The sequence below is a fragment of the Bidens hawaiensis genome, unplaced genomic scaffold, assembly GCF_021521415.1.
Source record: "Bidens hawaiensis isolate Kalapana, Puna unplaced genomic scaffold, B.hawaiensis_p1.1 tig00005681_1, whole genome shotgun sequence".
NCBI classification, from domain to species: Eukaryota; Viridiplantae; Streptophyta; class Magnoliopsida; order Asterales; family Asteraceae; genus Bidens; species Bidens hawaiensis.
This window is the reverse complement of record NW_027491371.1, coordinates 1,021,357-1,044,144: the sequence shown is the minus strand read 5'-3', so window position 1 is coordinate 1,044,144 and position 22,788 is coordinate 1,021,357.

The window sequence follows — 22,788 nt, the reverse complement described above, 5'->3', positions numbered from 1 at the left end:
CCTAGCTTATCCTCTCCTATTGATCTTCAAACCTTAAACCTCCATTGATTTGATTATGTGTAAATGTGTGTTTAAATTTTGAATTTGAGTTGAATGGTTAGGGGGTTTGGGGCCGTGAGTTTTTAAGGGGAAAGAGGGAGAGGGAGTAGAGTGATGTTTTGGTGGTGTAGAGTGGTGATTTGGTGGGTTAGGGGGTATGTGGAGTGTTTAGATGGTTAACAAGTCATATTCTTCTATATGTTGTAATGATTAGGGAGGGGTGTTGGAAGAAGGAAAATGGGGACAAGTGTAGGATGAGTTGTCCGGTGGGGGTGGGGTATGTGAAAGGGTTGGGTTATAAACTAGTTGTTTTCGATTAACTATTTAACGTATTGTGTGATTTAGATATTCGAACGGGTCCCGTTTTAATAATTTTTGTCAGACTTTGAACGAAATCAAATTCCTGACGGTATGGACCATAAAATTCATTTTCTTGAAAATAATCCATGTGGGGTCGTTTCCGGGTCATGTACTGGCTCGTGCTTGCTTATTTCTCAATTTTCGTGATTTGAGCCTTCCTAAATTATATTTTTTATGTTGTCTCACATGTTTTCATATATATTTTGAATTTTTTAGATTATTTAATCAATCTAATGATTTATTTACTTTCTGGCTCGCGGTATTTGCACGTTTTCCTCGTTTCGTGCCGAAATTTGGACTTTTTGTTGACTTTGCAAGATAATAAGCCTTAATAAAGAGAGATTTTATTAATAAAGGGATTTTAGGATAGATAATCATGATTACATTAGTGAAAATTTTTGCTAGATGTTACAACATTATCACCATAACAATCCCTAAGCTCAATCAATATGCATAAAGTAAAACTTGAACTTCATCACAAACCTTAGGCTTCATTAATATAAAATCAAGTGAAATACATACCTTTTTAGTGATGAAATTTAATGTCCTAAGCTTCAATTACAATAAAAAAACACTTAAACTTGAAAATCCCCAAACTTGATTTTTAGGGTTCTTCACGCCCTCACGAATCTGGCAAAAATCTAGCAAGAATTAATGAAAACCGACACCACAGGTGAGTTCCTCTCGAAAAAATTATGAGTTTAGAGTCCGGAATTAAAAGATTTGAGTATGAATTGAGGGAGTTATGGTTGTTGGTGTGTTGGGTGTTCTTGGTAGTCAAGAGAAGAAGAAGAAGAAGAAGAAGAAGAAGAAGAAGAAGAAGAAGAAGAAGAAGAAGTGGTGATGGTAGGTTAAATTTGTGGTGGATATTTAAAGAGAATAAAATTAATAATATTAATTTTTTTTCGGAATTTCCAAAACCCCGACCGTAAGCTACGGTCGGGTGACCGTAAGCTATGGTCCAATATCCACCGTAAAGCAGTTAGCTCCAACCGTAAGCTACGGTCAACGGTCAATTTTATTTTTTTTAGAAGAAGAGAAACAAAAACAAAAACAAAAAAAATAATCAGGTTGCCTCCCGAGAAGCGCTAAATTTAAATTCTACAGCCCGACGTTACCCAGCCCTTACCACTCGGCTGAATATAATGGTGCAGTAGCTATGAAGCTCACCACCGACTCATGTATGCTCTTATTCAAGTCTGCAAAATATGGCTTTAACCGATACCCATTCACTACCTGCCTTAGATGATCATCAAAATCCTCAATTTCGACCTCGCCAAACTGACCGACACGCTTCACCTGATACGGTCCCATCAACTTACCGGGGAACAGTTTTGCTCTCGAATTGTATAACCAAACCCGTTGTCCTTCTTTAAAAGTCTTCCTCTTAATCTTTGCATCATGCACTTGTTTCATCCGGTCTTTATATGCTGATGCGCACTCATACGCTTCATCCCGCAACTCCTCCAACTCACATATATTCAACTTTCTTTCTTTACCTGCACACTCATAATCTAGATTAACATTTTTCACGGCCCATAAAGCACGATGGGCAAGTTCCACAGGTAAATGACATCCTTTCCCGTAAACCAACCAATAGGGAGTGGTACTAATAGGTGTTTTAAAAGTAGTACGGTAAGCCCATAAAGCATCGTTTAATTTTGTTGACCAATCTTTTCTATTGGGTCTTACCGTTTTTTGTAAAATTTATTTAATTTGTCTATTAGATACCTCAACCTGACCACTCGTTTGAGGGTGGTATGGTGTGGCTATTCGGTGGTTTACGCCATACCGTTTAAGTAATTTGCCAAAAATTTTTAAAATGCGAACCCCCGTCACTAATAATAATGCGATGGACGCCAAATCTCGAGAAAATATTTGATTGGACAAATTTACAAACAACGGCATGGTTATTTGTTTTGGTGGAGATTGCTTCAACCCATTTTGAAACATAATCAACCTCCACCAAAATATAGTAATTCCCGAAGGAGTTTGGGAACGGGCCCATAAAATCAATTCCCCAAACATCAAAGATGTCCACAACGAGGATTGGTTGCATGGGCATCTCGTTCCTCCTAGAAATGCTACCTAACTGTTGACATCTCACACAGTTCTTAGCATATTCTGTTGCATCTTTAAATAAATTAGGCCAATAAAAACCAGTTAGGTGAAAACACACTTCGAATCTCCTCATCTAGAATGCATCTCCGATAGACTTGATCAGCCCCAATCTTGAACAAATCTGGGTCTTCCCACACGTATTGTTTCACCTTAGACATGAATTGATGTTTCTTTTTCTTGGGCCAGAATTCTGGGATTGTACCTGCAACAAGAAAATTAATGATGTCAGCATACCATGGTAGGGTAGAAACAGCAAATAATTTCTCGTCCGGGAATGACTCGTTTATAGCCCTGGTATTCTCTTCCTCTTGACCCGTCAGTCTAGAAAAATGATCAGCAACCACATTCTCGCTTCCTTTCTTATCACGGATCTCCACGTCAAACTCTTGGATCAACAAAATCCATCTAATGAAGCGCGGTTTTGCATCCTTCTTCTCCATCAGATACTTAACAGTGCTGTGATCTGAAAACACAATAACCTTGCTCCCACAAATATAAGATCTAAACTTATCCAAAGCATATACTACTGCGAGCAACTCCTTTTATGTAGTTGTGTAGTTTATATGAGCGTCAGAAAGGGTTTTGCTAGCATAGTATATGGCAACGGGTTTCTTATCTACCCGTTGACCTAAAACAGCCCCAACCGCATAATCACTTGCATCACACATAATTTCAAATGGAAGTGACCAATCTGGTGATAGCAAAATTGGGGCCTCAACCAGTTTGTTTTTAAGAACGTTAAATGCATTTAAACAATCTTCATCAAAAACAAATGGCACATCTTTTAAAAGCAAAATTACACAACGGTTTTTTGATGACACTAAAATTTTTAATGAACTGTCGGTAAAATAAGGCATGTCCCAAAAATGACCGGATTCCTTTAACATTTGTAGGGGGTGACAAAGTAGACATGACATTAACTTTTGCCCGGTCAACCTCGATCCTCCTACTCGAGATAACATGTCCCAAAGTTGTTCCCTCTTGAACCCTGAAATGGCTCTTTTACCAACTTAAGACCAAATTCGTTTCCACACATCTTTTTAAAACTTTTGTTAATTCGTTTAAACATGACTCAAAAGATGAGCCGAAAATAGAAAAATCGTCCATAAAAATTTCAAGTGATTCCCCAACCATATCTGAGAAGACACTCATCACGTACCTTTGAAAGGTGACCGGGGCATTACACAAACCAAAAGGCATTCGCCTAAATGTGAAAGTACCGTATGGACACGTGAAAGTGGTTTTATGTTGGTCATCGGGGTGGATAGCAATTTGATTATACCCCGAGTAGCCATCTAAAAAGCAATAAAATTTCTGACCTGATAATTTTTTGATTATACCCCGAGTGTTTAAATGTCGCGGTGTTTAACTTCCTGTAGTCAACACAAATCCGCCACCCGGTCACCGGTCGGGTAGCAATTTCTTCACGTTTTTCATTGCGGGTTATCTGAATGCCCGCCTTCTTTGAAACCGTTTGCGTTGGACTTACCGAAGTACTGTCTGAGATAGGGAAAATGATTCCCACATCTAACCACTTCAAGACTTCTTTCTACACAATTTCCCGCATGTTCGGATTTAACCGTCTTTGTGCATCATGTGCGGGTTTCACCTCAGGATCCGTGATAATCTTATGCATCATGATAGACGGACTAATTCCCTTCAAATCCACAATCATCTACCCAATTGTTGCTTTATACTCGTTCAATACTTCCATCAAAGCCTTTTCTTGAGATTCTTCTAAGTTTGAAGCTATGTTGGCGGGTAAAGTATTGTTGTCTCCCAAAAACACGTATTTGAGATGTTTTGGGAGTTCCTTCAGCTCAACTGTCGGTGGACTCTCAAGTGATGGTCTCAATTTAGAGTCGATAGTGTTCGGTAATTTCTCTACCTGTTGAGACCATGGCGGTTTTCCGAGCCTTCAGCATAAATTTCCACCTCTTTTTCTTCCTTCTCCAACTAAAGTGAATGCTCAACTGCAGTCCTGCAACAAATAACACACTCCTCCGTGGCATCTTCCTCATTTTCATGAGGATTCAACCCGTCAATGACGTCAACCACGAAGCATTCATCACTCACCAGAGGGTTAGATACATTTGAAAAAACATTCAACCTAATATTTTTATTCCCAAAAGCCATGTCAACTACTCTGGTTCTACAGTTTATTAAATCATTAGCGGTTGCCAAAAAGGGCCTACCGAGAATCACGTTCGGTTGCCATTTTGGATCAAGTGTAACTTAATCTAGAACCAGAAAGTCGACCGGGTAATAAAAATCCCCGATCATAACAATCACATCAGTAACAATTCCCCTAGGAAGCTTAAGTGTCAAATCAGCTAACACCACAGTGGTGTCGGCTTTTCGAAGTGGACCAAAGTCATATTGGTCATATAAGCTTCCCGGGAGAATACTCACCCCTGCTCCAAGATCTAATAACGCCCTTGTCATTTTAAAATCGGCCACTTGAATGGGTATTATTGGCGTTCCCGGATCTTGCAACTTGGGTGGGAGGATTCCCGTCAAAACCGAACTCACATTAGCCGTTAAATCCACCTGTTTGGGCATCTTGTGAGTTCGCTTTTGAGTACACAAGTCCTTCAAGTACTTAGCATATGCGGGGACTTGTTTAATAGCATTAATGAGGGTAAATTAATTTTTACTTGTTTAAAGACTTCCCACGTTTCCTCCTGATGTGGGCCCCTTTTTTTGGTGATGATGTTGCGGGATTCACCAATGCCTGAGGGAACGGGACGGTTTTACCCGTGGGCCCCGTCTCCTTGGTGGTTGGTGTTTCTTTTTGTTTTACTGATTTGTTTAAATTTTTATTAATTAATGTTTCGGTTTATTTATTTGGATAATCTCCACCTCATCATCATTGTTCCCATTTTCTCCCAAATCTTCCACCAGTCCTTCTTCGAAAGATGATGATGGATTTACCCCGTTATCATAAACCTTACAATTTCTAAGTGTACTTACCTTGTTAATGTGGGTTTTCTTTCCACTTGAAGAGTTGTTGTTCTGATGGCTAGGATTCTTCAAAGTGTCACTCGGTAACTTGGATGGATTTCGCTTTAAGCTCGCCATTTCTTCGGCCAGTTGATTCACATGTTTATCCCTCGCAGCATTTGCCTTCTCTTGAAGCTCCAACCTCTGATTCAATGCCTTATTCTGAGTCTCTTGATCTGCCTTCATCTGTTTCAATAACTCCATCACATCCTTAAGTGACTTCTCTTTGTTCCCCGAAGAATTTCTTGCCCCTGATGATAACTCTTTTGATAACCCTTATTGTAACCCCCAGAATCTCTTTGATTGTACCCACTCTGACCACTTCCTGAACTATTACCATACTCTTTCTTGTTCGACTGATAACCTGTCTTCTGAAAAATACCTTGAAAGTTCGGGTTTTGTTGCGTGTTCGGATTTCCATAACTGAAGTTTGGATGATTCCTGAGACCCGGATGATAAGTATTTGAGTTCATATTATTGTATTTCCTTTCACCCTGCACATAGTTGACCTCTTCTTCTTCATTTTCTTCATCTTGCACAACCCCACAACTCGCAAATTCGTGTCCTAAATCCCCACAACCTTCACATACCAGATCTGTTTTTCCTGAATTTCCGGCTCCTTGTACACCTGCAACCAACAACCTATCCATCTTGTTTTCCAATCTATCCATTCTATCATCTGACCCCATGACTTTCAACTAATTTTACCACTGCCCTTTTTGACATCCTGTTCGACTGTGCTTGTCTCTTTGAATTACTCGCATGTCTCTCCAAATGTCCCCAATCCTCGTTTTCATCATTTGCAAGAAAAGATCCATTCGTGGTGGCTTGGAGGTCACGAACATCATCATTTGAGAGACTATCATGGAATGCCTTTATCAATTCCCATAAGGCAGTCCCATGATGTGGACAAGTCCTCAACAATCATTTAAACCTTTGGAATGATTCATAGAAAGTTTCACCGGTGATCTGCTGAAAGTTTCGAATGTTGTTGCGGGCCTCTGTGGTTCTCTTGGGGGTATAATACTCGTCTAAAAAATGTTGTGCCAAGTCTCCCCAAGTGAAAATACTAGCTGATGGCAACGATAAAAACCACTGCTTTGCCGCATCTTTCAAACTAAACTGGAAGACTACCATCTTCACCTCTTCCGCAGTAAAACCTTGACTCGAGATGAGTGTGCATATCGAGTTGAAATCACTCAAATGTAGGTATGGTTCTTTTGTAGCCTTTCCATTAAATGTAGGTAACCCCATCAAACTATTCTTCCTTACCGAAAAAGTTCTTCCACGTCTAACTGAAATTATGATTGGTAGAGGATTCGTAGCCACTTGTGGAATGAAGTGGCTTTGAATGCCTCTGACTGGAGGTGGAACAAATGCCCTTGGAACCCCATCATCAAAATCATAATATGGATGTTCATGGTTTGGTTGCCGTCTTGGAGCTCGATCTCTCTGATTTTCCGGATGATTCTGTCTAATTTCTTGGTCATCACGGGAATCTTGTTGCTAATATCGACCCCTTTGTTCATCTCTAAACTCCTCCTCATCTTCGGAATCGAAACCAAGGCTATCCCCTATCTACCAATTTTCCACTCGTGCACGAGCACGATTAACCTCGGGTCTTTCCTCTCTCAAATCATCGTGTCTTTGACGGTTTATAGGGGCGGATCTGATTGACAAGTTGTCATCCACGTTAAACTGTCGCCTGGGGTTACGGTTAACATCTCTTTGGTTGAATAGATTGTGATTTCTGTTACGGTTAACGTTCTGGTTTTGTGGGATTGGTTGTTCTTGGTTATGTGGTTGGTAAACATTTGGGTCTCTACGGTTTCGGTTACTCATGGTCTCTTCTTTTTGTGTTATGATTTTGGGTATTTGGTTTAGTATGGGTTTCTAAGATTCCCGGTTTCGTCTTGTTGTTTTCTCGATTTCGGGATCAAATAGGAGCGGCTCTTTCTCACGGGAATATCTCGTCAGCATCAACTTGTGAAGTTACCTGCACAGACACAAACACTAACACCCCGCATAAAATCAACGAAGAAAAATTAAAAACAAAAACTAAAAACTAAGTTAAACTAGCACCTTACGCGTTGATTCCCCGGCAATGACGCCTTTTTGATCGATGTCGAAAGGTCAATCAAAAATACTTATAAAATACATTTACTAGCTAGGGCAAGTAAGGTGTCGAATCCACAGGGAATCAGTGGAAAGTGCAAGTGGAACTCAATCTCTATTATAAAAATACTTAAAAGTGGACAAACGATGTCAAGCAGTTTAAATGTGTAGTTTGTAAACAATGATATGAAAATAAACAAACTCCAGGGTTCGGGGTTTGCAGCAAGTTAAGGAATTGATAAACTTCTTTGGATGGTTTTTTTAAAAAATATGTAAATCAAAAGACTTAACGATTGACTGTGTTGATCGTCAGAACTGAATCTGAACAATTGACACGGCTAAATGAAAATCTATTTGATAATTGGTTTTACTTGTTGAAACACAAAATCAATAATATGATTAACGATAAAGGGTTACTGACGAAAGAACTTAATCCTAATTGTTGATGACCACAAATCAATTAACTGACAAAAGATTAAGTAATCAATTAATTAAAATCGTTTAAGCACAAAAGCAAACAAAAAGAATTGATTAACCGAAGGATTAATCAATTACAAATCCAAATTTCAAGTATAGAATAAAACAAAACCTAACAAGCAACTCAACCATACACCCGGAAATGGTTATTAAGCCTTTAGCCTTGCATCTTGATCTTCATGCTCTTGATTATGATGTTGTAGAAGGTGTTCATGGATCAATCTTGTGATTAGGATGTGTTATGGTGGTGTAAGATGGCCTCCAAGAAGTCCCCAAAACTGAATAATATCGACTTTTGGGTTTTTGGGCTTTAAATATGGAAGAAAATCACCAAAACCCATTTTCCGTCAGGCCAGACCGAAAGCTACGGTCTGGCCACCGTAGCTTACGGTCAGACCGTAAGCTACGGTCTGTGAACTCTGCCTTACGGTCCTGCCAGATTAAATATTTTTTTCTTCATAGAATCTTCATTTCAACTCTGTTTTCCTCCCCGTTTGCGGCCACGTCTTCGTATTTCAATTCTCTATCATCTATAGATCATCACTTTCATTTTCATTCCATCATGAATGCTCCAAATTAGCTTATTTAAGCTCCGCGCACCTGTAACCACAAACGCACTCAAAGTAATCGTGTTCACAATATATAACTAATCAAAACACACGAATTTTACACACTTAATACACATATTTGTACCCACACAACAGTCGGGTTTCGATAAAGTGTCCATTTTTGGAAAGTTCGGGCTTTCAGTTAGGTTTCGGGTTACCGTATGACCATAGAGGCTAAATATTTTATTCATACAAGAAGTTTAGTGATTCTTGTTTAAAACAACCATATCTTGAGTTTACAAAGGATGACATTGCCGGTTATCACCAGTGTTGCCGGTTTTTAACGAGTGTCTTGAAAAAAATAGTTTATATAAATGAATACTTTTGAAATTAAATCTTTCTAACTTTCTAGAACTACATAGATATATATATATATATATAAGGGAAATTTAACGTACAAATAAAATTAACGTGCTAATTGTGAGAATCAAGAAAAGTAATTATATATACAAGTAGAGTATATATAATTATTCTACTTGTATATGTAATTACTCTACTTAATTCTAACAATTAGCACGTTAATTTCATACCCTGTGTGTGTGTGTGTGTGTTATCAAAACAAGTTATTTGCACGTATAATGTTTCAGAAAGTTTGGGCTTGTACGGTCTTAGTCTTCGTACTTTCGGTTAGCGTTGTTTAGGTAAAAATCGGGTTAAAGACTTAGTTAATTTTGATAAAATAAGTAAACACTTAGATTATGGTTTTATTTACTTATACTTACTATCGAAAATCAGAAACTTCATAATTTTCTGTTTATCAGAATGCTTGTTCGGTTACGTTGGTTTAACCGTAACTCACGTTTATACTACTGTTCTTGACAAAAGACGTGTTATATCTATCAGAAGTGTTTTATACCATTAAAATAAAGTGTACTAAATGTATTTTTCTGTAAAATAGTTTTTTTATACTTTTGAAACATTTTAGTCTTTAAAAGTCAACATTCGTTAGTTTAACGAAACAACACTTTTAAACTTGTAAACGGGCCGTTTTTCTAAATCCACGTATACTTAGATATTTTATAACTTATATTTAACCATTTTAACACATAAGTTTTTGCTTTAAAAACATATTTCTATATTTTCAGTTTTTGAGAAATAACCGGCTTTTTTTTTGCCACAAATGCCCTTAAACCACTTTTAATGATTAAAAGTGATTTAACAAAAAGTGGTTATCAAGCATTTCAGGGCTCGTCGTAATACGTAAAAATAAGTTGCTTTAACATTTTATAGGTTTTAAAAATTTATTCAGGACTGCTCTTGCGAGAGTACTGCCCCGTTATGGCCCGTCCGAGCTCTAGTTCAGTTTTAAAGCGATGTTTCACTTGAAAGTAGTTTTGAGATATATGATATATCATTAAAACATTATATATAAGGCTGAAAAAGATGTTATAATATTCTTTAGGTTGCAGGGCTCGCTTCTTAGTTAACCAAGTTACCTAGTTGTCTGCACGGATGGTTTTTTTAATACGCGGTTTAGTATTAGTTTATGGGGTGGTTCTGTAGGTTCCCAGCCGGATCTTCACAGGAGTATCTCGTAACACGAGGGTGCGGAATCCCCACGTATACGATACGAGTGTCGAGACGACTAATTCGTTGAATATACGTAAACACACAAGAATATAAGATAATACTTGATATATTGCAATGCTTAATAACCAAGGTAACAAACACGTGACTCAGAGAATCACAAAACCAATTGTCAAAAGTCTGCACAAAACAGCCGAAGTTATGGGTTTATAACACTCGACAACTTCGCCTAACATACTAGGTGAAGTTGTCTTAACTTCGCTGACATCAAGTTCGCCTAAAACAAGGGCGAACATATAATAACACGTTCAACACAAAACAAACAGTTAAAACGATTACAGACACAAATAAACACGAGATATTGAACTATTGGCATCATGCACCAACAGACTCCCCCTTGGCAGTAGCTTCATATCTCTATCTTCTTTCTCGTGTCTTGTAATCCAAAAATCTCGTACCACTCGTCTTCAAGCATGAACGTCCTGTCTTACACAGACAGAGACCACCCTCTGGTACTTCTTAGCTTCATCCTTCCACGCAGGAATATAGAAAACCTTCTTATCATTAAGTACCTGCAAATCAGCTTGAGACAAATTAACCAAGTGCATGGGATCATACACTCTCAGGATCTCCTGTTCAGCCTCATCTTCCATAACAGCTTCAACAGTCTGGTAGTCAACATACCACCACTTGAGATCCTTCAACACATCTTTGGGCATCATCTTCATCGGAACCTCCTTCAAACGCCAAATCGGCTTGTATTTCATCACCATCCAAGGCTTACCATCAGCCCTCATGCCTCGTTCCTTGTCTTCGACTAACTTCCCTTTCTGTGGCTTCAACAACTCGAACTTTTTCTCTTTCACACTTTCTTTCCACACAATCCTTCCAACCCATCTTGCAAAGTTGTCATCACTTCGATTAATCAATCTCAAATGTGCCAAATCTTTCACCTCACACTCAGGCAAGGTGTTAAGCGATCTCAAAGCCTTTGTAAAATACTGAATCCCATCATAACGCTTTATCACAAACAACTTCAATTGTTCGTCATACAACCAGCAAATGATACCTTTCTTTGACTCAGCGTAGCCCTTGATATTGTAACTCTTCTTAAACATTGTTGGTGCCGCAGGCTTCTTTGTCTTGAAGAACCACTGAGCACATCGTTCTTTCCATCTAGGTTGTTCTTCCCACTCAGACTCGTCTGGCACACTTTCATCTTGACTCAGGTTCACCTTATCAACACTTGGAATATCATGCTCTACACCATCATCAACTATCTCCCCTTCTTCCAACTCACTATCAATCTCTATCTGTTCCCCAATTTTTCCAATCTCATCAGCCGTTAACACATCATCACCTATCTCATCATCATCATTTCCCAACACCCCTTCATCGTCTACAACCACCACTGTGTCACCACCTGTACTGCTTGATGGACCAGCAGACTCCCCCTGAGATGTGGAAGTCCCAAGATTCTGTTCAGTTCTTGGCAACCCACCACCTGCATCTTTCGACGCATTGGGATCATCGTCTTTATCTTTCCTCTTCTTAATTCTCAATTCATCACCCTTGCAGCTCGTCTCCCCCTGAGATGCTAAGAACTGTTTAAGAGCATCAAATAGTTTACCGTGTTCAACGAGGAGTGATGATTGTATCTGATTTTCGGCCACCAGTCGCTGAATAGCTTGTGTCTGGATGAGGTTGATTCATGATTGTTCAGCAACTACCCGTTCCAGAGCTGTAATCCTTTCAGTGTCAGACAGAGTAGAATCAAAATCGAACCGCATGTGAGAAATATCTTGAGCATACGGCGGTGGAATTCCCAAACTAGCTGGAATATCAGAGGTAGGCTGAAAAGTCACCGTGGGTGGTATGGAGACAGGTAACCCCACAGTAGCAACCAACGTCGACTCAACAAATCTAGCAACAACCTCCGATGGAGTAAGAGTAGGAGGTGGCAAGGAAACTATCTCCGGTGCTGTAAACTAAAACGTGGTTGGAGGAGTACCAAATGATGACGACGTGGTCACCAAAGGAACACTTGTGGTTATCGGCGGTGTGACAGTGGAAGCAGCAGGTAACATAGTCATACCGGACAACGATGGTGGGGAAAAACAAACAACCCTTGAACTTTCACCAACTATAGAACTTTCACCAACCCTTTCCTTCTTTGATCGTCGTACCAGACGATATAGATCCTCCTCATAGTCCGATTCACCATCATCTGAGTCTTTCTTTCGCTTGCCATGAATCCTTTCTTGTCTAGCAAGGATTTGTTGCGCTTTAACGATATCGTCAGTAGAGGAGTCAGAGTCAGTTATCTCAGAATCCGCCACAGATGTAGCGACCATGGAAATATTCACACCAGACACCTCAGCTACTGAGGCTTGAACTTCAGCAGTTGGATCAATCCGTTCCATATCAAAGAAACCTTGTCCTCCAAAGGCAGCTTCAAGATCAACCTGTTCTTCTGGAGCTGCAACAGGATCAGCAAGCGGTGCTTGCGGTACCACGGGTGGTGGTTGAACCACAGGAGGTGGTTGAGGTATATTAGCCTGTTGCGGTTGCGGATCCACAAACTCATCTTCCGGAGGAGCAACATATGCAAGGTTCACTAAATAACCAAACAAGGCAGTGTGCCTCGAACGAAGTGCAGGTCTACTACGAGCACTTGATGACTTACATAGCGCAAAGATTCTCTTAGACACACTTTCCACATACGAAATAGGACGTCGTTGTGGCAGATTATGAGCTACATGATTCAGAATCATCTGTAGGAATCTCGGATACATCAAAAATCTTTCCCGTGCAACAGCACGTCTCTGGCGATCAATCTCATAAAAAATCATCTGGCTAAAACTAAGGCTTGTTGTAGGTTAAAGCAGTCATAGCCGATTGCATCGTCGCCCCCATACCATCTGTACCAGCTTTGCAACCGGACATGCACACTATCATCACATGCATCAGAAACCTCCACTGATCTAACAGAAATCCCTTTCGTCTCTGAGAATCTTCCAAGGGACCCGAATACCCCATACGAACGAAAGCACCATTTCGGAAAGTGGCTGAAAAGTCAGTGGGGTCATTGGTAATCTCAACCCCCAATTGTAAAGCTACCCTTATTTGATCGGCCGAGAACTTTACCACTTGATTATTAACTGTAGCACGCATCACGGGTGGATCAACACGACAGTCATACTCAACCGTATTCCAGAAATCTTCAATGTTCGGTAGTGAGATCGGAAGAGTAGTAGTAATAGCATGGAAGATGCGAGAACGTATGAGAAACGAAATGATCTCACGGTAATCGTCAATTCCTCGAGCATCCGGATCTAAGGTGATATACATATTGTGACCCGGAAAAAATTATCTCTTATCACCTCCGCCTTCGTCACCACCAGTTCCACCAGCACCTGCCACAGCAGCCATCTCTGCGAAACAAACGAGCCAAGTTAGATATGTGCATCAGCAGGCTACAACTTCGCCCTGCATGGTACAGGCGAAGTTATAGCTTAGGCGATGTTAAATGACTGGCGAAGTTGTAACAACTTCGCCTGAATCCCTAAATTCACTATACGAATCGACGCAAGATTCATACCCAGTTATAGCAACGAATGGCCGATCCGATAGAAGCAATAGGACTAGGGTAATGCGATTTAGGTATTAAGTAGCTTAATATCACCGAAAATTGCATTCAAATCGGACCGTCGTTGTGTGAAGGGTTTAGTACAAGAAGAAGATCATAAAAGATAATTTAGAAACTGATTAATCTCATACTATAAGGATTATGTGTTTCTCCGATCGTACCAACCTGTATTATGGAACAAAATTGACAAACGAGAGATTCGATTCAACTAGTAACTTCGCCGAGGGTTTAGAAGTTTAAAGGTTTGACAAAATTTGACCAAGATCCATGTTATATAGTTTCAGAAAACCCAGGAGGCGAAGTTAGTTTAACTTCGCCCCACATGTAAGTTCGCTTGTCGTCTAACTTCGCCCATCTGATAAGTTCGCCCATTATTTAACTTAAAACAACTTTGTCCAAAGTTGACCAATGGTCAACTTCACCTTTAACTTCGCCCAAAAAGGTTAAATCTTAATGATCAAATAACCAAGTAACCAAAAGTTTAAAAGTTTAAACTATAATACGAAATACATAACAAAAATTTGAATAAGAATAAACGGGATCAAATTTACGAACAGGAATCATACTGATTAAGTGGCTGTCACATAGATCCATGTTCAGCGGTATTATGACATAGAGAAACAGGTTGTAGGCAGGTATAAAACTTAGTATGGTTTTCATCGCTTCTGTGATACTGATTAGGTTCAATTAAGCTCAAATTTAGATGGACATCACATGAGAGATTGTGATGCCTCCTATCTATTCTCAAAGCGTATTTGGCTTCCCCAAGTCACCCCGAGTTGACTTCGACCCGTAGTGTCTGATTAATCAATGATCACACATCGATCTTCTGAGTCTTCTTCCCGAGTTTTCTTATACTTTGAAATATTCTTTCTTGCCTCTTTCTAGATATTTGTAATAAGATTAACTTCACAAGGCTTAATAATAATAACTAGAGATTTTTTTTATTTTTTTAACAAAGACAATAATACAACTGCAAGTCTAAGACAACTGCAAGTCCCGAATCTGGATCACTGCAGATACTTAACACTTTCTTCGTGGGAATCAGAACACTCACGGGCTCGTGTATGACTGGGTAATCACTTTTCTGCCTATCATTCGGAAAGATGTATGTTGAGACATGCACAACTCAGAATGACTCTCCACAGTAAATCGAGAAGATTTTGTTTGTATCACTTCTACATTTACGCACCATAGAAAGCTACCATAACATACAATGACTGTTCTAAAGTCTTTTAGACCTAATTACTTCACCAGTTAAGCACACAAAAACAGTTTATCTATCACTTTCCAAGGTTGGATCAATTTTCATTTTAACACCATATTGAAACTTCTTACGAAGTTATAGACTGAAAAATTATATCATTTCCCAAAAAAAAATTAAAATTCAAACGCCCCGATCAAGTCAAAGTCTTTAGGTAAACGGCTATCCTGGAGATCCAATGGATCATCCGGACCGACCACATACGAGTATGTGTCCCTCTGACTAAGTATGAACGACTAATTTTAAGCGAAAGAATAAAACCCATCATAAACCGCCCTGGTCGCTTTCAGTCATCTAGTTAATGGCCATCCTTATAATCTACACGTAGATGTAAGGACCAAACATATCCTTGGGATATGTCCTTCAAACTTGAGCAACCGACATAATATTAAGCGATAGTGATGTTTTTTTTTTGCTAAAAGAGAAAACAAGGTTACTCGGGATTGATCATCCCATTAAGCTCAACAAGATTTTGAAAACGGGATCGGTCAAAAGCTTTAATAAAAAGATCGGCAAAATTATCCAGTGAATCAACCTTTCAAGCAAAATTAATTTTTTCTCAGCACAATCCCGTATAAAATGATGAAGAATGTCAATATGTTTAGTTTTACTGTGTTTAACGGGATTGTTAGTTACTGAGATAGCAGCAGTGTTATCAATGTAAATAGGAGTTTGAGTGAAATTAAGACCATAATCGCGCAATTGTTGTTGTATCCATAAAACCTGGGAGCAGCAGTTCGATGCTGCCATGTATTCTGCTTCACATGTGGAAATGGCTACAGAGGTCTGCTTCTTGCACTGCCACGACACCAATCTTCCTCCGAGAAACTGACATCCACCGGTTGTTGACTTCCTGTTCTGATTGCAACCTCCATAGTCAGAATCAGTGTGTGCTACCAAATCCAGTTCTCCCCCTTTCAAGTACCATAGTCCCAACTTAGGCTTTCCTTTAAGATAACGCAAGATTCTTTTCACTCCCTTCATGTGTGATTCCTTCGGGTTTGCCTGAAAACGAGCACAAAGACAAACTGCAAACATAATGTCAGGTCTAGATGCAGTTAAATACATTAAAAAACCTATGATTGCCCGATATTGAGTGGGATCCACATCTTCATCACTGTCGGAATCAGCACCTAGTTTGTGGTTGACGCAGATTGGAGTGTCAAATGGGGTACTATCATCCATCTTGAAGCGCTTAAGCACATCATGGGCATACTTCGTTTGATGAATAAACATGTCATCTTTCTTCTGATCTACCTGCAATCCCAAAAAAAAAGTTAATTCGCCCATGGCGCTCATCTCAAACCTCTTCTTCATGACTGCTTCAAATTCCTGACACATAGTAACTCTTGAGGCAGCAAAGATGATATCGTCCACATAAACCTGAACGAGTAGCAAATCTCCCCCTTTCCTCTTGACAAAAAACGTACTATCAATCTTCCCTCTCTCAAACCCATTCTCTAGCAAGTAGTCTGACAAAGTTGCGTACCAGGCACGAGGAGCCTGATGTAACCCATATAATGCTTTGCTCAGTTTGTACACATGATCAGGAAAATCTGGGTCAGGAAAACCAGGAGGTTGTTCAACATATACCACCTTATCGACTTTACCATTAAGAAAGGCACTTTTCACATCTAACTGGAACACTTTCATCTCTTTGTGTGCAGCAAACGCTAGAAACAGTCGAATTGCCTCCAATCTTGCCACAGAAGCAAACACTTCGTTGTAATCTATTCCTTCCTGTTGATTAAACCTTTAACTACCAATTTTGCCTTGTTGCGAATGATTATCCCTTTCTCATCTCTCTTACATTTGAAAACCCACTTTGTACCGAGAGCGTTCACTTCTTGCGGTTTTTCAACTAACTGTCATACTTCCATCTTCTCGAACTGTGCCAGTTCTTCCTGCATGGCTTCAACCCACGAGCTATCCTTCAGTGTCATTTGATAATTCTTTGGTTCAATCTGACTGATGAAGCAGGTGTACAAGCACTCGTTTATAATACCCGTGTTTTTAATGCTTGCATACACACATGTGTGTTCATCCAAACTTCTTCTAGTGCGTACACCATCAGAAGGATTGCCGATCACATTCTCCAAATGATGATTCTTATGAATTTTGGTGGTCTGTACAGGACCGACTTCCAGATCATTCTCAAGATTTGAAGAGAGTTCATCGGAGTGAGGCTGAGGTTGAGTGTGAAATGGATTGTAGAATTCATCTTCATTTGAGACAGCTGGAGTTTCAACCGCATTTGAAGAGGTCGATTGTTTTTCATTACATTGCGGACGTTGTACAATGTCCTCCTCTTCGTCATACAGCATTTGTGAGGCCATTTTCTCATCAATGTCTGCAAAATCCAAGTAAGGCACATTAAAAGATTTGAATAGCTTATCATAGTCGAAAGCCTCTGCTGGTCCCATGCTAGGCCTTGGTGATTTGTAACTAGTAATGTCAGTGTTACAGACCACCTCAACCTTGTTGTTTGATAGATTAAAGACTCTTCTGTTGGGTGTTCCAACAACATACCCAACTAAGATACCTTTCAGCTTTCTCACCAAATTAGAGTTAGTCTTTAATATCGAACATGGGGACCCGAAAGGTTCAAGACCTTTCAAATTAGGCTTTCTACCATGCATAAGTTCATAACATGTTTTATTTAATCTTTAAACAGTTAAAACTTGATTAAGGATATAACAGGCTGTAGCAACAGCCTCAGCCCAGAACACCACAGGAAGTTTAGCATCTGCCAGCATAGTTCTGGCGCCTTCGATTAGAGTTCTATTCTTCCTTTCAGCAACTCCACTTTGTTGTGGAGTATATGGGGCGTTGTACTGATGATATATCCCTTTCTGCAAACAAAACATCTCCATATGATAGTTCTTGAACTCAGTACCATTATCACTCCTGATGTACTTAACCTTCCTCCCAACAGTATTTTCCACCTTGGTAATCAAGTTAATTACCAACTGAACTGTCTCATCTTTTGCCTTGAGAAAATAGACCCAAGAGTATCGTGAGTAATCATCGGTTACCACCAAACAGTATGAAGTTCCTCCTAGACTCTTTACATTCACAGGACCAAAGAGATCCATGTGGAGTAGGTCCAAGGTGCTGACAATTGAGTTAACCTTCTTGGAGTGATGAGGCTTCTTGTGCTGTTTTCCTTTCTTGCATGATACACATTGGTCTTCAAAATTGAATTTTTCAAAGGAACCCCTAGTACCAGCCCATTCTTTACTATGTAGTTCATCTTACGAAGATGTATATGACCCATTCTTCGGTGCCACAACTCTGACTCAAACTCTGTTGCTTTTGACAGAAGACATGATTCTTCATTTGCCATCTCGGTTGATCTTATATCCATTACATACGTGTTCTTTTCTCTTGGAGCCTTCATCACGATCCAGGTTTCAGGAATCTTGAAACCAGGATAAAGTACAAGTGCCTCATATTTAGTAAAATGAACTGTGTATTCTTTGTCACAAATCTGAGAGACACTCAACAAGTTATGCTTCAACTCTTCCACAAAATTCACCTTTTCTAACTTTATTCTTCCATTCGTCACAGTCCCAATACCACTAATTCTTCCTCCACTTTCTCCTGCAAAACTAACCCTTCCTCCTTGAACAGACTTCCAGTCACGTAGCAATTTCTTGTTACCAGTCATGTGCCGGGAACAGCCACTGTCAACAACCCACATATTGTTTACAGCCCTGTTTGATTGTTCCTGCACAATTAAAGAAATAGATTAAAATCTGGGGACCCAAGACCTTTTGGTTTTGGGTTGATTAAACCTGTTATCCGGCATCCAGTACCTTGGTTGCCCAAAGTCAGTTTGAGGAGAGTTTCTATAAGTTCTGAAAGGGAAATTTCTAGATGACTGGCTATGAGGCCATCCAAACCTTCGTGAATTAATGGAATTATAATTGTTGGTTTGGTAATTCACTAGGAAAAAACGAGACCGATTTCTTTGAAATCTTGGATTAGTCCAATGACTGAAATTTGGTGTGTTCACATTCTTACCAGCATCATAATTAGTATTCGTTTTATTCTCAGTTTTAGTAGGCCTCATATTTCTAGATTTTCGTTGTTTCAGAGGACAATCAGCGACAAGGTGTCCTATCCTGTTGCATCTAAAACAACTTCTGTTCGAACTATTCTTGCTGTTTTGAACTTTCGTCTCAAAAGTTGTTGTAGATGTCGAGGTTGCGTTACTATCCGTTTGTCTCACATATGGTGGGACGAACGGATTTAGGGAAGATTTATTTTCATCAAACTTATAGTCCTCCCCTCGTTTTAGTAACACAGCCTCTTCTTTTATCTCACCCGATTCGGATGACTCGTCCGAATTTGACGAGACAGAACCAGAGACATAACTTGTGACATTAGAACTTGACTTACTTGTTTCACTCTCATTAACTTCAGTTCCTTTAGCAAAAAATTTTATTGGAACTGTCTGACTAATTTTAACATTCGCATATTGTTGATTACTAGGATCATAATTATAGTTATTGTTGTATGTTGGTGGAACTTCAGAGAAACCAATTTCCCCTTTATTAACCGGGGAACGTTAAACACTTATGATGTGATCTAACACAGCAGAAGAATTTCTAAATTATTCAATTTTTCTGTTCAGTTCCACCACTTTTACCTGGTAATCAGCTATCTGTTTATCTTTTTCAGCAATTAGTTTGGTCTTTTCTTCTAACACTTCATAACTAAGATCAATCACTTGCATTTTTTCAGCTAGAGTGGCTTTAAGACTTCTGATATCCTTTTCACTAGCTTTTATTTTTACCGAGTAACTGTTTTCTTTAGTTTTTGAATAGTGATGTTCTTCTTTTAAATTTTTAAATTGAGTGTCCAAACTAACAAAACTGATCAGTTAATGTTTTCAATTGATCAGACAGTTTTTCACATTGTTCACAATGAGATTCAGAACATAACTTTGAGAGTTGATCGTTCACTTCTGCCATGTATGCTTGATCTTCCCCCATCTCTTTGTCACTTCCTCCATTTTCGATATTCACCAGATTTGCCTGTTCGAACACCTCCTCAACTCGTATATTCCAGTTGTATCCTCCGTTTTGCTGAGATACCATAGCCTTGTTTTCACTTCCACCCCCATTCTGTTGAGCAGGTCCATTTTGGTTTCGTTCGACTCTCTCATTTGTACACTCTTTAGCAAAGTGACCATTTTGTTGACAGTTATAACAATGAACTTTTAACTTATCAAACCCCGGTCTTTCTCCAACGAACTTTCTACCAGTTTTCTTCATAAATCTCTTTACCCTTCTTACTATCATAGCCATCTGCCACTGCAAATCCATTTCTTCCAGATTATCAGCGTCGATCTGGTCATGTCTTCATCCAAAGTTGTAGGGTCGACTATTTTTCCTTTGATGTAATTTTCATAAGATGCAATGAAGGAGGCATAAAGAGCAAACTGTTGTTCAGCTGATTTCACACTCATAGGCATCTGTGAGTAGTTCTTACTAGAAGCATTGGTTGAGAAATTAACGGCTGTGGTTTGAGGTTTAGAGGAACTACTACCTCCTGCTACAAAACAAACGTCACCATCCATATTGAGAATCACATGACCATCTGGAGTGGAGTTTGGTTCCCCCTTTGAGTAATAGGCAGTGGATTCAGTTTTTGAACTTGAGTTTGGGGTGACTTTAGCACCATACAACTCCGGATCCTGAACCTGATCAGTAGGTGTCTCCTTTCGAGCCATGTTAAGTTCAAAATTCCGTAACTTATTTACCACCGTCTCCAAATCAATCTTATCAAAGTCCTTATCTTCTCTCATCAGAACAGTGTACATCTCCCATTTTGGTGGGAGAGCATCAAGAAGCTTTTCCACTATCTCTTCTTCCTTATATTCAATGGAGTAGTTATTTAGCTCGGTTATCAGATGATAATATCGTGTGATGATGTCATCAAGTGATTCATTTTTCAGATACTTGAATACGGAGAATTGAGATTTCAGCAGCTTTGTCTTGGAGGTACGTATCACAACATTTCCTTCATATCTATTCTCTAGTGCTTCCCATAGCTCTCTAGCAGTTTTGTATTTTTTGAAAGTATGAAGAATCTCTTGTGGAAGTGCCATTATTATAGCTGCATGCGCTTTACTTTCTGCCTCATACATTTTCTTTTCATCATCTTCCATCTTACTGTACTTCTTAATCTGTTCACGGCCTTCAAACATGGACGTTGGTGGAATGTACCCGTCTTGAATGCATACCCACATCTTTGTGTCTTGATACTTCACATCTTGTTCAAATCTATCCTTCCATGCAACGAAATCAGTACCTTAAGTAGTTTTGGATCTTTAGTTGTTGAACCAGCTTCAACTTCCATCTTTACCAGTTCAGTGATGTTTATCGAAGTCATCATTGTACGAAACGGGACTTAATAATCTAAAACAAGATTCTTTGACCAGCTAATAGCGAAGTTAATACAACTTCGCTAGTTTGTAACTTCGCTGCGTCAAGAACTTCGCTGATCTCTAACTTCGCTGTCAACAACTTCGCAGGTTCTTAACTTCGCCAAAACCTTATATGTTCTCCAAAACCCTAGTATGGGCGACGGAAACTTCGCCAGAAGAACAAAGATGTTTTGCATATTTAGTTAGGTCGATTTCGAGGGACAAGAGGGTGATTTGAAGGTGTATTTGATGAGTGATGATGAACAACTGACAAAAACTAGGTTTTTCAACGTAAGCTCGTTCCGCGAATGGTCTAACGGAACAATCTTAACACCCGTGTGATAATCCCGAACCACACAATCACGAGCAAAATGCTTTGATACCAATTGTAGGTTCCCAGCCGGATCTTCACATGAGTATCTCGTAACACGAGGGTACGGAATCCCCACGTATACGATACGAGTGTTGAGACGATTAATTCGTTGAATATACGTAAACACACAAGAATATAAGATAATACTTGATATATTGCAATGCTTAATAACCAAGGTAACAAACACGTGACTCAGAGAATCACAAAACCAATCGTCAAAAGTCTGCACAAAACAGCCGAAGTTATGGGTTTATAACACTCGACAACTTCGCCTAACATACTAGGCGAAGTTGTCTTAACTTCGCTGACATCAAGTTCGCCTAAAACAAGGGCGAACATATAATAACACGTTCAACACAAAACAAACAGTTAAAACGATTACAGACACAAAAAAGCACGAGATATTGAACTACTGGCATCATGCACCAACAGGTTCAAACTAAGTTTAATGACAGTCATAAGCATGTTTAACTTCTGAAAATAGTTTAAAGAGTTAAGTGCCATTTTAGTACATGTGGTTTGGTCAACTATGCAACTTTAGTATATATTTTTTATTTTGTGCAAATGGCTACCTCAGTTTCAAAAAACTTGCATTTTTAGTACTTTTTTCTAACCCGTCTATTTTTTCCGTTAAGTCAGGGATAATTTGGTAACTTCGTTATTTTCTTTGTTTTTTTCTTTTCTTTTAAACGTTTATAGCTTGTAAACTCTAAATCCCCAAATCAAAACATTAAAATCCAAATCCTAAATCCCCAAATGTCGTAAAACTTTAAACCCTATGATGATATGGAGAAATGGTTTGGGGATTTAGGATTT